Source organism: Hesperophylax consimilis, chromosome 18 (genome assembly GCF_061612785.1).
Source record: "Hesperophylax consimilis isolate HC1 chromosome 18, BYU_Hcon_1.0, whole genome shotgun sequence".
Taxonomy (NCBI): Eukaryota; Metazoa; Arthropoda; class Insecta; order Trichoptera; family Limnephilidae; genus Hesperophylax; species Hesperophylax consimilis.
Genome location: NC_142853.1, coordinates 11,744,435 through 11,760,158, shown reverse-complemented (window position 1 = coordinate 11,760,158; position 15,724 = coordinate 11,744,435). Strand labels below are relative to the sequence as shown.

The 15,724-nt window shown below is 34.6% G+C and overlaps 1 protein-coding gene across 9 annotated transcripts in view; it reads right to left on the bottom strand.

Moving 5' to 3' along the window:
- beta-Spec (spectrin beta chain) overlaps window positions 1–15,724 on the bottom strand; it is a 152,830-nt gene that overhangs the window by 93,133 nt on the left and 43,973 nt on the right. The window contains exon 1 of one of the 9 annotated variants that reach the window (XM_089642578.1): window positions 2,386–2,803. The exons of the other annotated variants lie outside the window; for them this stretch is intronic. The gene's annotated coding sequence lies outside the window, so the exon portion shown is untranslated. Of the gene's footprint in view, window positions 1–2,385; window positions 2,804–15,724 lie in introns of those variants that run through there. 9 annotated transcript variants of the gene reach the window in all.

Here is a 15,724-nt window from a genome sequence, read left to right as displayed (position 1 = left end):
ATATGGGCTGAATTTTAATCATGATACCAACAAGGCGTAGCAGTTATTAAATACAAAGTAATAGTCGTTAGGAAAACAAAAGTGTATGCAAAACACAAAAAATAAATTTTAAAATTATCGATATTCCGGAGAACCACAGGGAACTTAATACGGTCCTCTACTAAAATAGCAGTGGTGTTTGAACATATCCTGATTAGATCACACATCACTCACAAACACACAAGATTATATTTTAAATGTATTATTTTCTCTTTAAATGTATAATGTAGATTATATTTTCATATTATAAAATGAAGGCCTCAGCACGGGCAAGCCACCCAGTGAGGCCAACATTACAGGAAAACTTTGAAATGTAAAAAATATTACACCAAATAAAAAAAAAAAGTAATATTTGTTTTTTTTATTTTTTTATTGAGAGTTACACTAATTTCGTTTTCCTAGGAATCCTTAGTAATAATCTGTAAATAACTAACACCAATTTCAAATAAATCAATCAATTACTTACGGATATGTGAAAATTCAGTGCTTTAAAAGACTATCCTGTAACCTCACCGATTGTAGGTAACATTTTGCTCAAACAATACCAAAGAAAATAAACAAATCATTTTCAAAATGCCTGTCATATGTCTAAAAAAATATAAAGCTACAGAGGTTTATTTTACATTACCTTTATAAAATTATAGCACCAGTTAGATGACATTAAGGCAAATGCGAGTCTATAATAATGATTAAAGACAACCGAAAAGTCGCACGACATTTCGGGTTTTCTTGCAAAATGCTCAATTATACTTCAATCAAGTTTGAGTAACGTTGTATGTGAAATAAAATCGTTGTTTATTATTTACAGCACAATGCCACAATGTATAATAAATACATCTATCCACCACGAAGGAATAATAAGAAACAATGAATGGCACCATTTTTCTTATCATTTCAAGGCAAGAACGTTAAATTTACAGTGCACTGCAGCAAATTATAAAATCTGACCCATATTTCAGATATTTATGCGCAGGTACATGCAGATTTTATTTGTAAAAATATTATCATAATAGTGCACAAATGTTAAGAAAATTGCAAGCTAACGAGCATTCGACATTTTCCAGCTTCTCTTGTTTTAGCGATTCAGCCACGACTGTCGAGAGTTCTAAAAATATTTCCATTATCACAAGACATTGTGATATTAATATTGCTGAAGAAAACATGATGTCACAGATTAAATAATAACTGTGACGGAAGCCTTGTGAATCAACGAAAATAGTCACAACGACAATATTGTTTTTTTTTTACTCCTACAGATTCTACAATAATTCACAAATTTTAGTGGAAACCGTCAATATTGACATTATGAACACAATAAATTCATTTTCAAAGTTCCAGTAGTATTGCAACCGATAGTCCTTTCATCGATTCAAATTACACTCGATCTCATTTCATGTGAAGGATTCTACGTCGAAGGAAATAATAAATACAAATAAGAAATTTCATATAACGTCATTCAAGCATTTAATTCAAATAACCCGCTTTACCGATACAGTCCACTGAATAAATTGCATATCGCATTTATAAGAAAATGCTCTATGACTTGTATCGTCCCCCAAAAAACATTAAATTAAACTGGGGTAATAAATCAGATAACATACCCCCTTCAACCCGAAATACACCCAGATGTTCGATTCCCCACCCAACAAATGATTATAATAAAATGGCACTGAATCCTGAGAGCGTTGTTTGCGAAGGATTCGCTATTGGGGAAGGATGTTATACCCTAGCAACATTACCAACACCGGATGCATACGTAATTGCGTTAAATTATTATTCAACGGACAGGTTCCTGTTTAGATGCTGTACATTTAGATAATATTAACACTGTAAATAGTTGCGAATTGTGGGCTATTGTATTTTGGCACGCATAACTTTGAGGTTTGATTATACTTATAAATGCTGTGGAAAACTTTCCGGAAATTATCAAAAGCGCTGCAAGAAATACGATGTAATGAGCGCCACAACAAAAAAAACAACAATGTGCTGAGTGAAAAAAAACACATGACAGTTAAATTTCACATCTGCTTTTTCCATCAATAGTTATTTCAGAAACACTCATTATGATCCTAATTGCAGAGTACCTTCTGCGAATTTTCGGAAGAGTCCATCCAGCGGCTAATCAATAAGATGTTGCAGCGTTATTTAATGCCTAATCAATAATCTTCCGCGATGACAGTTGATCTGTTGATCAAGGTGAAAATTATTGCGTAGGTTACCCCCTTCTCTCTGCCAGAGTGCGGAGGGTTTAAAATACATCTTGAACATCGGTTAATCGAACGTGAAAGCTTCTCATCTAGAATGGAATCAGGGAAGCGTACATAAATTAAGGTCAAGTTATAATACCTTTTAATAAGCAAGGTTATTTCGGGAAGACCATAAACTCAGGTCGAACAGCAGTATCCACCTTCTCCCAGGCAGTACATTCACTAAATCAATGTTTTAATCCGACACTAATTCAACTTCACTTAAAAACAGTTTTCAGTAAACACAGTAGTAGAGTTTCGTCTCTCTGGCGAAAGCTCAGAAAGCGCCACTAACATGCACGCTACGTTCAGCGCGGAAAAGCTCGCGGGATTTCCTCTCCAGGCGGAAATGGGTCACAAACTCACAAGCCGATTGGTCAATTCACTAGTCGGGTTGATTTAAAGTCAGGAAATGGAAACAAGGCGCTGGTGAAGCTTCCTGATTGTGTGTTGGGTGTGCTAGGCCGGCGGGTCGCGGGCGTGCGTCCCGTGCGAGGACCGGCGGCGGACTGCGGAGCGGGCGCGGGACGGGGGGGAGGGCCGGAGGGCCGCATGCGCGGGAGGCGGCTGGTCGGGCATTGCGGATAATAAAGCCCCAACAACTTGTGCCCGAAAAAAGGCCAAACGAAATCAAATTTTGGAGCACAAAGGTAAGTGGAAGGTATTGTGATGGCACGAAGAATGCCGGCGGTACAGCGACAGAGCGAGCCGGCAGACAGAGGAGCAGCGCTAACGGAATTATTTCTACCGGAGAGTTAATGGCATCAGAGATATTGACCACTCGATAGATCGACTGTTTTTTGCCATCGCCGGAGATACGCTCTGGCAACAAGTGAAATTTATGGAGCACGTTAATCATTTCAACATTTGAAGAAGTAACAACGTAAAGGCATGTAGAAAATTACCTTCGTTACTATGGCCTATCTTGAATAAACTATCTTAGAAGAATTATTATCAAATATATAGATTAAAAATTATAGATAAACTTAGTTTTGAGGAGTCCCACATTTTATGTGAACAAAATACAAAAGATTGCATTTAAGTTATAGTTAGACGAAACAAAAATACCTATTGTTCCCAAAAAATTAAAATCGTGAAGAAGCACTATTTATTTGGATTCTACAACAATTCTTGTGAAATCTCCCAAGAATTATTCATGCGTCTTCAAAATTGAGCTATAGTACTGGATCAATTATTCACGATTTCTCATTACTTTCATTCAGACGATACTTTGACCATAATCAAGTACAAGTTCTAACAAAAAACACAGCACAGCTAATTTCAACAAATAAAAAAACATTTAACTCATTGTAAAATTCCTTGTAACATCGACATTGTTTTGGTAAAGCACTTCAAGCCACATTTTTTGGGAATGCTACTTTTCATAGACTTCATATAAAATAGTCTTCAAAGAACAAACATGGTAAAATAATGTCCGCTGATTAAGGCGGCGTTTTTAATACTAAAAAATAAATTTATGCATAAATTATTTTTTTTAGTTTAGTTCGAGAAGTCCGACGATAGAAGTCCGAAGATGAAATTACTCAACACCTTAACTCAACTCTCATAATTATTAATAGAATTGCAATATTTGCATCTACATTTTAAAAAACGAATTACCATTTTCATACACACTTAAAGATTTTTTTTGTTATTGGTGCCCTTTTTTACTCATTTAAAGTACGCTCTAGCGTGTTTAAATCGCACTTTATGGAACGCGCGTTTTTTAAAGTTACCATAGCAACATCAACAAATCAACAAAATGTGAAGTCTAAATGTCAATTGTGTTTTTCATTTCCATGACAACAAGATATTGTGATGTCACATCACGAATTCATTAATAGTTCTTATTTCCAAAATTTTAATAATAATATCAATTTTCAAAGTGTACCAATAAAAAAAATAGCGTAAAGTATTCGTGGATAACTGGTCTTTAAAACACTTGCTTTATTTCGAGCACTCGGCTACGCCGTCGTGCTCGAAAAATCGCGCGTGTTTTAAAGACCTGTTTATCCACTTATACTTTAATATACTATTTTGTTATTGGTGCCCTTTTTTACTCATTTAAAGTACGCTCTAGCGTGTTTAAATCGCACTTTATGGAACGCGCGTTTTTTAAAGTTACCATAGCAACATCAACAAATCAACAAAATGTGAAGTCTAAATGTCAATTGTGTTTTTCATTTCCATGACAACAAGATATTGTGATGTCACATCACGAATTCATTAATAGTTCTTATTTCCAAAATTTTAATAATAATATCAATATTTATGTTTTCAAAGTGTACCAATAAAAAAAATAGCGTAAAGTATTCGTGGATAACTGGTCTTTAAAACACTTGCTTTATTTCGAGCACTCGGCTACGCCGTCGTGCTCGAAAAATCGCGCGTGTTTTAAAGACCTGTTTATCCACTTATACTTTAATATACTATTTTGTTATTGGTGCCCTTTTTTACTCATTTAAAGTACGCTCTAGCGTGTTTAAATCGCACTTTATGGAACGCGCGTTTTTTAAAGTTACCATAGCAACATCAACAAATCAACAAAATGTGAAGTCTAAATGTCAATTGTGTTTTTCATTTCCATGACAACAAGATATTGTGATGTCACATCACGAATTCATTAATAGTTCTTATTTCCAAAATTTTAATAATAATATCAATATTTATGTTTTCAAAGTGTACCAATAAAAAAAATAGCGTAAAGTATTCATGGATAACTGGTCTTTAAAAGACTTGCTTTATTTCGAGCACTCGGCTACGCCGTCGTGCTCGATAAATCGCGCGTGTTTTAAAGACCTGTTTATCCACTCATACTTTAATATACTATTATTACTTTTACGAATCAGTAAAAATGCATTTTTATCGTCTCTTGTAAATTATTTTTTTAATGATAAATTAGTTTTTTATGCATAGCACAAAGGATAAGTAAATAATGATACTTGACAAGTCATAATATTTCACCAACAAATGTAGATATAATATGTCTCGACGCCATCTAGTGGAAAATTTTGCACTAACAAAGCCTTTCCTACAAAAATAATGTTGGTTGTTTACAGGTGAAAAAATAATAAGCAGTAATTGTTGATTGAAGTACTAGTACATATTGAATTATTTGGCGTGTTGGAAATAAACCGACGTAGCTCAGTGGTCCACAGCACCTGACCGGATATCAGAGGGTGCGGGTTCAATTCCCGTAGGCGGCATTTATTTTTACTCGGGAGATATTTTCAATTTGTATGGATATTTCAAGCGACTAATTATTGCTTATAATATTTTGTTATCTCTTGTAAAGTTTTCAATTTGAGGCTTGAAGTATTTTAGCAAACCACAGTTGATATGATGCTTACTTATCAGAATGGAAGAAAACTTTGTAAGTTTCTGATTAAATATTACAGACCGTAAATAATCGAGCTCTAGATTGCTGCGTGAAAGCCCAGCTCTGTATCCCATACTGCAGAGTACACAGAGAGAGAGAGAGAGATGAGAGTCGATAGAAGAAGAGAAAGGAACCCACAGAGAAACGTTTAATGAAAGGGTATCCTGTTGGGTTTGCCAGACCGATAAACATATTTATATAACAGTATTGAGTAGGCATTATGTACGTAATTTTCGCGCTTCCTTCCTTTGAATGCTCCACTGACTGGCAACCTTGGCCAGGAACTTTCTTGTTTTTACTATTCGATCTACGACGAAAGAGATTATAACGTACGCCACTAGACACAAGTCTCAGATGTAAGTCACTAGTTATGAACCTTAGTCGTAAGTCACTAGAAATTAGTCTAAGATGTAAGTAAGCCAGTTGTATTTATTATTTAATAAATATATCTGTACAGCGCTATTGAGGTGATTTTTCACGAAAACGACGCTATATAAATTAGAAAAATATTATTATTATTTAATCATTGAAGACAATATTAGCGATTTCTAAACGAAAATCTGAAACAGAAAAATCAGAAAAGGATACGGTCACATCTAGGACTCGAACCCAGGACCCTTGTATTTCCGGGACACCGCTCTACCACTGAGCTAATGGGACCCTATCCCCCTCGGTCACTTTTAACTGTATCATACTTCGAATAAGAACTACCAACATTGTCTTCATTTTTTCACCGCACATTTTTATTGGCAACTATCTTTATGTATGATCGCAAGATTCAACCCGAACTAAATGCAATCTAGACAGCGTCTTTTTAAACTTATCTTATTTTTAATGTGCGACATCTATTGACTTTTCTGCAAGTCTAGAATGTTGTCTTCAATGATTAAATATTACAATTTGAGGTTTTACTCAATAAAGTTTTTACGAAAAATAAAAATTATTAGGTATTATTGTTTCAGATACCATAATCGTAGCTTTAAATGACTTTAGGTATGATTAGTTAGGGGTAAATATAGGTAAATACCAATATACTTGTAAGCCGGCTTTAATAGATTCATTTGTACAGCGGCCTTGAGGTGATTTTGCACATAAACGGTGCTATACAAATCATCCAAATATTATTATTATTATTATGGTATAAGTATAATACTTATAATTAACACACGCTACATTCGTACCACACATCACAGGTCGAAATTTAAAAAAGGAGTGGTTAGCAAATGCATTAATTTATAGCATCAAAAAGGGGACACTTACTTAGTATACGTCACGATATGAATGTACAATCCCGTCGAGGAGTACTCCTGTCTCGGAGATTAAACAGCGGGTATAAATGAGCCCAGAACAAATATAAAAATGTAGAGCAGTGACGGATAAAGGAATGGAAAAGCTTTGTTTTCACTTTATATCTTCCTAATTAACAATAAACGTATCGACAATTAAGCTTTAGAAGAATTTAATACAATTCGGACATTTTTTTATCGTATGTGAAAATCAGAAAATCTAATTCAAATATAAATGTAGGTATAAATAATCCACTATCTCATTTTGCATCGTGTGGCACCGGGAACAGTGGTGTTGTTATTGATGATGGTTCCATGATAACTCCTCAAAATGACAATTCAACACACCTATAAAAAGTGCTATAATGTTATGAAAAGCGATGACACAGAAACAGGTTTCATATGTAACTATTTCATCACTTTTTATAGGTGTGTTGAATTGTCATTTTGATGAATTATCCGGTCACCATTGATAATATAAAATTTATGCTGCATAGTGTACGCTTATTGAATCCAAGCTTTGCCCATACGATAAGACACTTACGGGCACTTCGCTTCCAGAATCAATTCCGAGTCGTCAGCAATATCGCAGGAAATGGAAACAGTCGATCGGCACTGGTATACTGCCACTTGACATGCCTTTGGACTTAGAAGTTAACCCCTTCACACCCGCATTATTGTTTCCACACATATTAAATATTTAATGCTTGATAATTAAAAATTATTTGAAAATTTTTGGCATTTAATTTTTTTTTTTTTTTTAGATATTTTTCTATGTTAATTTGGATTAACAATGGGCGTCAGAGGGTATTTTTTAAATAGTAACGTAAAATAAACATAACACAAAATTACTACGAATAACTGTTTCATGTCAAAAATGTACATTGACAATGTAGTGATAATCTCTAAGGTACAAACAAATAACATTTTAACTAAAATTCATTCATAAATAAAGAAATAATCTACGATAATAAATCTTTAAAAATTCGCCATACTAGTCGAAAACATATCCGTCACTACCAGTGTTAATTTGAATGAACATTGAAATCCATTTACAATATTCTGGGAAATGACTGTGATCAGTGAATTAAACTGATTTTATTATTATAGAACACATCGCGTTAAAATATTTGTAATTCAAGTATAAAATATTGATATCTCACCTTAAATTAAGTAATCAATGACGGCAGAAATTCGATAAAACTCACAATCATAAGATGTCAAAATATTTATCGTTGTTGTGGCGGGAATAAGGATTTCAACCGAGAGGAAAAAATAGACGCCACAGAAAAGACTACAAACTATAAGAAAACGAAAACGTGGCTTTTCTAAATCGCTACAGTTACGGTAAAAAAATTCACAAAGTTCGTGTTAATTTGAATTAACACTGGGGCTGAAAGGGTTAACTATGTAGTGTGCAGAGGCGAAATTGAATTCAACGATTTCAACGAGATCAAAAGACTGGATATTCAAAACATAAAATTTGTTTTCCATTCAAATTTATTGTAATAAAAGTCAACAATCTACAAAAGATTTCAAGATCAATACATCGCCATTTGCACTACAGTGGTTTTTGTATGTGACTAGCTGAGTTTTGCGAAATCAGATGTAGATAGAAATTTTCCACTTATTTTGAACGTCAAGTATCAAAATTCTGTCCCAAGGTGTGGGAAAAGAGGATGGGATGGTTGTTCGAAAACTCGTGTAATCGGTTGACCTTACTCTCGTTATGAAGGTCAAGTGTTCAAAATTTCATCAATCTCGAAATAAAACTGTATATTTGTATAAAAATCAATCCACGCCGCCCGCTTGGTGCGTGTGCCCGGTGTCCGTCACGCGGCCGCTTGCCACGGACACTCTTCTTTGTATAAATAGATTACAGCACAAGAAGCCTGAAGTCATTGGTATGATGGCATCCCCAATTTGGGGAATGTTGTGAAGCTGGAGGAAGGGAAAGGGGATAATAATATACGAAGGATGAAAGCTGGGAAGTACCTGGCTATTCAGATCCGGCCACTAAACAATTGCTAAATTCGTTTAAAGCTACAATTCGATTATTATTATTGTTCTCGAACCAGGGCCATTCTAAGGGAATATATCACTCGGAAATAATAAAACAACTTAAGTGATTTACATTATCTATGAACTCAAAACGACGATTTAATTTGTATACCTATATTGATTTATTTTTAAATTGTGGGTACCTACTGATATTTTTTGGGCAATTTGTATTAATTATATACTAAATTGTATTAATTTAAAAGTCATTAGCCGTGAATGTAAATAAATATTCAATATTCCAACAGCTTGTCGTTTGTATTTTAAATGAGTATTATTCAAAAATATCTATTGAATTTAGATGGAATTCAAAAGATAAATCGATGTCAAATAATATATTAGGTGAGCAAACCAAAAAAATCCGATTCCGAAATATTAGGGTAATTAAATAGATATTTCATGTATAAGGTACGCATCATGGCTTGGCCTATTTCAGCGTATCGCTCGCCATACACTAAAAATGGGAATGCATGGCGAGTGATATGCTGAAATAGGCCAAGCAACGCAAATATAGCATGGTCTGTCACAAGGTTTAAGCATAAAAAATTTATAGGTATGTAAACCGATCTAGATTACAGACCGGCTGGCATAATCAAAGGGGAAATAAAATGAATGAACAAATGTCGCTATTTATAGTCACGCCTAGTTGCTGATGTAATAACAGAAAAAATATTAAAGGCACAGAACACACTAGATTAGAGCTGGAAGCGATACCAGATTAATCCAACCCAAGTATTGTTTTGCACCAGACTAATTAAAAGTAAAGCTAAAGCGGACGAAGAAAGGTGTGTCAGGAGTTTATAGGATGCGGTAGTGGATTAAAGTAGTGTAGGACGCCTCAGGAAGAGAAGGTACCAGCTAATGAATCAAATAATAATTGAGTCAGCTTCATGGAGCAATAGTGGTTTATCAAACATTTCTAATTAGTATGTTTATTCAATTCCCGAGATATTTTCAATGTGAATTAGTATTTCAGGCGACTAATTATTGCTTATAATTATTTGTTATCCTTTATGCTATGCACAAAACCTTGTCTTATAAACATTAGTTTATCATTAAAAATAATTATATTTGACAAGTCAAAAATATTTCACCAATAAATGAAGATATCATATGTCTCGACGCCATCTAGTGAGAAATTTAGCACTAACAAAGCCTTTCCTACAAAAATAAAGTTGGTTATTTACAGGTGGAAATAATATAATAAGCAGTAATTGTTGATTTAGGTACTAGTACATATGGAATCATTTGGCGGGTTGGAAATAAGCCGACGTGGTTACAGAGCACCTGACCGGACATCAGAAGGCACGGGTTCAATTCCCGTTGGCGGCATTTATTTTTACTCGGGAGATATTTTCAATGTGAATTAGTATTTCAGGCGACTAATTATTGCTTATAATTATTTGCTATCCTTTATGCTATGAATAAAACCTTGTCTTATAAACATTAGTTTATCATTAAAAATAATAATGTTTATGATACTTTGAAATGAGTAACCGACTGATTATGATTATAGTAAAAAGAATTTGATACATTGTTTCTTTTTGTGTTACGGTAATGAATATGCACATATACGGTCGAGAGCAAAGCGCCCGACCAACCAACTCTGAGAGTAGAAAATAAGTCCTACCTTGTCAATTTTATACCAATGGAATCAACTGCATGCATTTGCATTGATTATGCAGTGCATAGCATAGTCATTTATAATATGACATCACACTTAGTACATGTCTGATTACAGAGGCATGGGGGTGTTTAACGAACTAAGCCAATTAACAGGATGAAGCGGAGAACAACTTGGTACAGTATCCAAAATTGAGGCAATCAAGAACTAAAAAGGTATAGTTGTGATGCATTCGTTTGCATAAGTTAATTAACAATGAAGTCCCAAACGAAATCATTGGATGAACAGGTGAATACTAATCGGATTCGCCTTTTGTTTGTACGACCAATCTACGATTTTTACTGTGGATGATGAGCTCATAGATGCATATCAAAAATATATCACACCTGAACAAGGCAAACTGACGTCCACAATAATTGTCATTCATTGTCTATTGTGGGGCCAGAAAAGGATAAGTGGAAAATTTAAGCCGAAGATTCTTTCAAATCTCAGCGGTGAGGGAAAGTAAGAACGCTGAATTCCTCATCATTCCTTCATCATCGTCAGTCCCTTTCGGTCCAGTGTTGGACAAATGACTCCTCTTCGGTTCGCTACTTCTTTGTCACTCGAACGACCTTGTACCGACTGTTTGCCGGATGTCGTCCAACCAATTTTTGATCTACCTTAGATTCTGCGGTCTCTTCTTAGAAGTAGATTAGGTCTAGTCTAGGACCACATACTTTTGGCCATCATTAAAACATTTGAAAGAAATTGGCTGAACTAGCTAAATCCAAATAAAGGAATATTGACGGTAATGGCGTTGATTGAAGCTCTCCTTTTTCTTCTTTATAGTCAAGAATATGAATAAATATGTAAAGTGTACAAAAACAAATCTGCTACTATCAAAAGTCATAAGTTACAGTTTGGTGTCATACGCAGATCCAAGTAAACGAACGATGACAAATATAGTTATCCTAGAATATCACGCATCAGCTGTGTCATATTCTAAATTAGCTGGCATAAAAAGCTGGATGGAAGTAATAAGAGTAGTTGTAGTGTTGCTGAACAAAATGACAGACAGGTGTTGGTCGCGGTGGCCATACACCGAATTGACTGTTTCCTCATTCGGCTAATGGCTTATCTCAACGAGTTACGATACATATTCATCTGGAGTGTGCGATTAAATCGTGCACTGTGATAATTTATCTAATCTATGCATTACATTAAATGAACAGGGAAATTCCACGGGAAAAATTGATTTATCAAACTGGTTGATTATGCAGAAAAATTACATATTGTGAATCTTAGTTGTAAGCCAGTAATATTTATTATGAAACGAGCTATACCCAGCCACTTCGCAGTGGCTTTATGGATGTGGACCCCACAATACTTCGCTAATGCTTAAGTCTTTCTCGGGCGCCTCTGACTTCTTCCACTATTAACTACAGCATACCACAATGTTACTGTTAAAAAACTACATTACATCGACTTTAATTCGAATCCGTGTCTCATTCCAATGCAGAGATGTTGCGTTAAGTATTACTCGGGCGTCCCCAACTTCTTATTCCATTCAAACCACTATCTACACACTTCTGGCGCTAATAAGAACAAACATTCAAATTTTCAAAGCAATCGGTCAAAAACTTTCGGAGATTTAAGATTTTGGACAAACGAACAATTACATTTGTATTTATTAATATAAGTTTACAGCGCCCTTGAGGTGATATTTCACAAAAACGGCGCAATATAAATCAACCAAATATTATTATTACTACTATATCCGTCTATCAAATCAAAATGTGTATTGTTTAAATTCATCCAAATGCCATTTAATGAGAATATCAATATGGTCAAACGATTAGGTGATCTTTTGCATTTTACTATAATTTTTTTTCGTAATTACCTATTACATTTATGATTTTGATATCTTGGTCACGTCTTGAGGGTTGACAAATACAAGATTATCCAATAGAAAATCTGGTACAGATGGTAGATGCGATAGAGGAAGAAGCAGGGCCTCATGACTTCGAAACATACACGAAGAGTAAGAGTGTAGTACAACTGAGTTGATCCGTACTGCTAGAGACCACATGTGAATATTTCCCCGATAACAGCGAAGGGCACAATCAAGAAGTTCATTTAAGGCCATCGAACAGCAAACAACACCACAACACTCGGATATGCAGCTATAATAATCCTCGAAATCAATAAAAAATTGTTATATCTGATCCACAAATTATACTGAAATATTTAGTCGTATTTTAACGTTCCCAACCACATAGTACAGCCACTACGGTGTACCTAGTGAGTGTTGTCATCAATGGCTTGAGTCACTCGCAATTTGCTATCAATATACCACTTCCACTGATCACTTAACTAGTAGTCAGGAATTACACACCCATCCAAGGATCAGGCGTTATCCCACCGGGATGTTACATCACGCCCGTGTTTGGGAAGGCGAACAGCACGCCGCGTGTGATGTACCTACAGTGGCAATGGTTCCACGCCCACGCCTTATTAAGTACTCGGACAGATGACCGCATCCATGACAGCTCTTATTCAAACACGCTCCAGATACTAAATGGCCGAAAGTGGAATAAAGTGAGCAAACATCGCTAAAGCGGCTACGAGTATATGCAAGTTACGCATAATACAAGTTGGACAAGATTTCTTATTGCACAGGGCGTTATAAAACTTTATCTTCTGATTTCCTCCACAATCAAAGGTTGGCTATTGTAATAAGTCTAGTCCCCTGCTATATTGACTCTTTTATACACAATAATAATTGCAAAAACATTAAAAATTAATAATACCATTACAGATAATAGAGTGAATAAACACTGTGTGTACCAAAGGAAAATGAAACATATTGATAAAATAATGAAGTCAGAACAAAATCCAATAACACACTATTGTGATTTCACATTACGCAAAACGGTAACAGTTATCAGCAGTTATCACATTCGTTATCGTTATTTAAAAATAAAAAAAACCGATGCTGTAAATAAAATTACCAACATTACTAATAATTATTCAGCCAAGCGAGCAAAAGCACGTACTGAAATAAATTATCAATATAAGTTATTATTTTTATCAATGGATTTTCAACTTTTTGACGTATTAACCCTCAGGCTCATTGGTTCGCTTTTGGAAACAGCTTATATGGTCTCGTAGAAATCGTTGTCTCCCTTAATATTATGGTGAGAAATATGATGTAAACGGTGTTTGAAAGAGAAAACACCACGCTTTATATTCAAATCTAGAAGTTAACCACAAAATAATTAAAATGTACACCTCTATGAAACCAAAGATACCGACCGCATATTGAGTAAGTTTATTAATTGATTTTATATGAAAAGAAAAAAAAAGAGATGACATTTATCTAAGAAAATGTATGTTTTTTCGTAATCAGCAATTTTAATTCAGTGTTTAGACGAAAAAACGTAAGTTGAGCTATTTTTAAAACTTGCATTCAAAATTTGAATATTTCAAAAATTATATATACAGGGTGTATCGGCACGTACCCGACAAACATTAACCAGCTATTCCTTACCACATTTGGAGTAAAAAATGTTATAGGCCCTTTGCTGTCCGGTAACATTTTTTTTATAAAAAAATTCACTATTCATATTTTCACCACATGTCACCACTGTTTTATCCTTTGTCAAAGTTTGAAAACCCACCTGGCAATATTTTATTCGAGTTTCGTTGAATAATATACGTACGTAGCTACATTAGCGCGCTTTTACGATCACAACGAAATGGCATGGCACCATTCGTCTCATTTTTAGCTATTATTATTTAGTGTGTATGAAAGAGCGAACACGCTTTTTGACACACTTGCTAATAACAGCTGTTGAACACGAGAAACAATGCCAATGACAGTGACGGAGTGTGGATTTTTTTAATCATTTTTTGTTTTTAATTGAAAAAAATGTTACCGGACAGCAAAGTGCACATAACATTTTTTACTCCAAATGTGCTAAGGAAAAGCTGGTTAAAGTTTGTCGGGTACGTGCCGATACACCCTGTATATATTTCTAATAATAAAATTTAAAAGCATATATCATGTTGAGCTTTCAAAGACACTTTTTTAGTTTTCGGATAAGTTATTATTCGATTATTGCAATGCGGAAATACCTTCTGACAGAATATGCCAGAATACTGAGGTTATAAATAACTGAAAACTAATGCATCTTGTCTTGTTTTCTACAGCTAAATATATACATATTTCACACCACCATAGCGAATGAACGGTGAAGAATTAATTGCGAGCTGAATGTCAATCAGAAAAATTAAATACATATTTTAAAAGACGGCGTAGTATCAACCTTATTCGTATCCAACGGTACTATTCATCAGTCACTGATAAACTGAACTCGATGGTATAACTTCAGTAATACAACCCGAAACCATATAGATATATCGATAAATCAGGCGGCTATTTAACCGGAGGCAATAAATCTCTAATCAATGACTCAATCAGTCCTCGATGTATAAAAGAGATCCGAATTTATTTCGATTGGAGCAGGTACTTACTACTCTCTACGGCCACTTACATTATATAGCAATTACCGAAATACGTAGTACAAAGAATTTTTATAAAATTAATTAAATTTTTTATATGTACGTTTAACTTAAATTGCGTTTAAGTTAAATTAACTTAAGAAGGGTTGGTTCACAGAGTTTGAAAAATTCATCAAATTTCAAAGCTCATTTTCAAGTTCTGTGAAGTTTTGTTGAACAACTGACCAATAATGATATATATTTTTTTTTTAAAAAAAGAAAGAAAAACATTCCCGGGTCACGAATAACCCAACAATGTTTGAAAATCTCCTACTACCACCACAGAAAGCCGAAAATGTTGCTTGTGTTGTGATGGAGGACTTAGCCAGCCGAGGAATCGAACACGCGACGCTCGGGTGAGACCCAAGCGCTATGCCCACTCAACTACTGACCGGTCATATATACTAACAGAACTTTAATAGAACCTTCACCGAACTTGAAAATCAGCTTTTAAATGTGATAAACTGATCAAATTCTGTGAAACAACCCATCTTAAGAATGCTCTTTTTTTAATAATGATAAACTAATGTTAATAAGACAAGGTTTT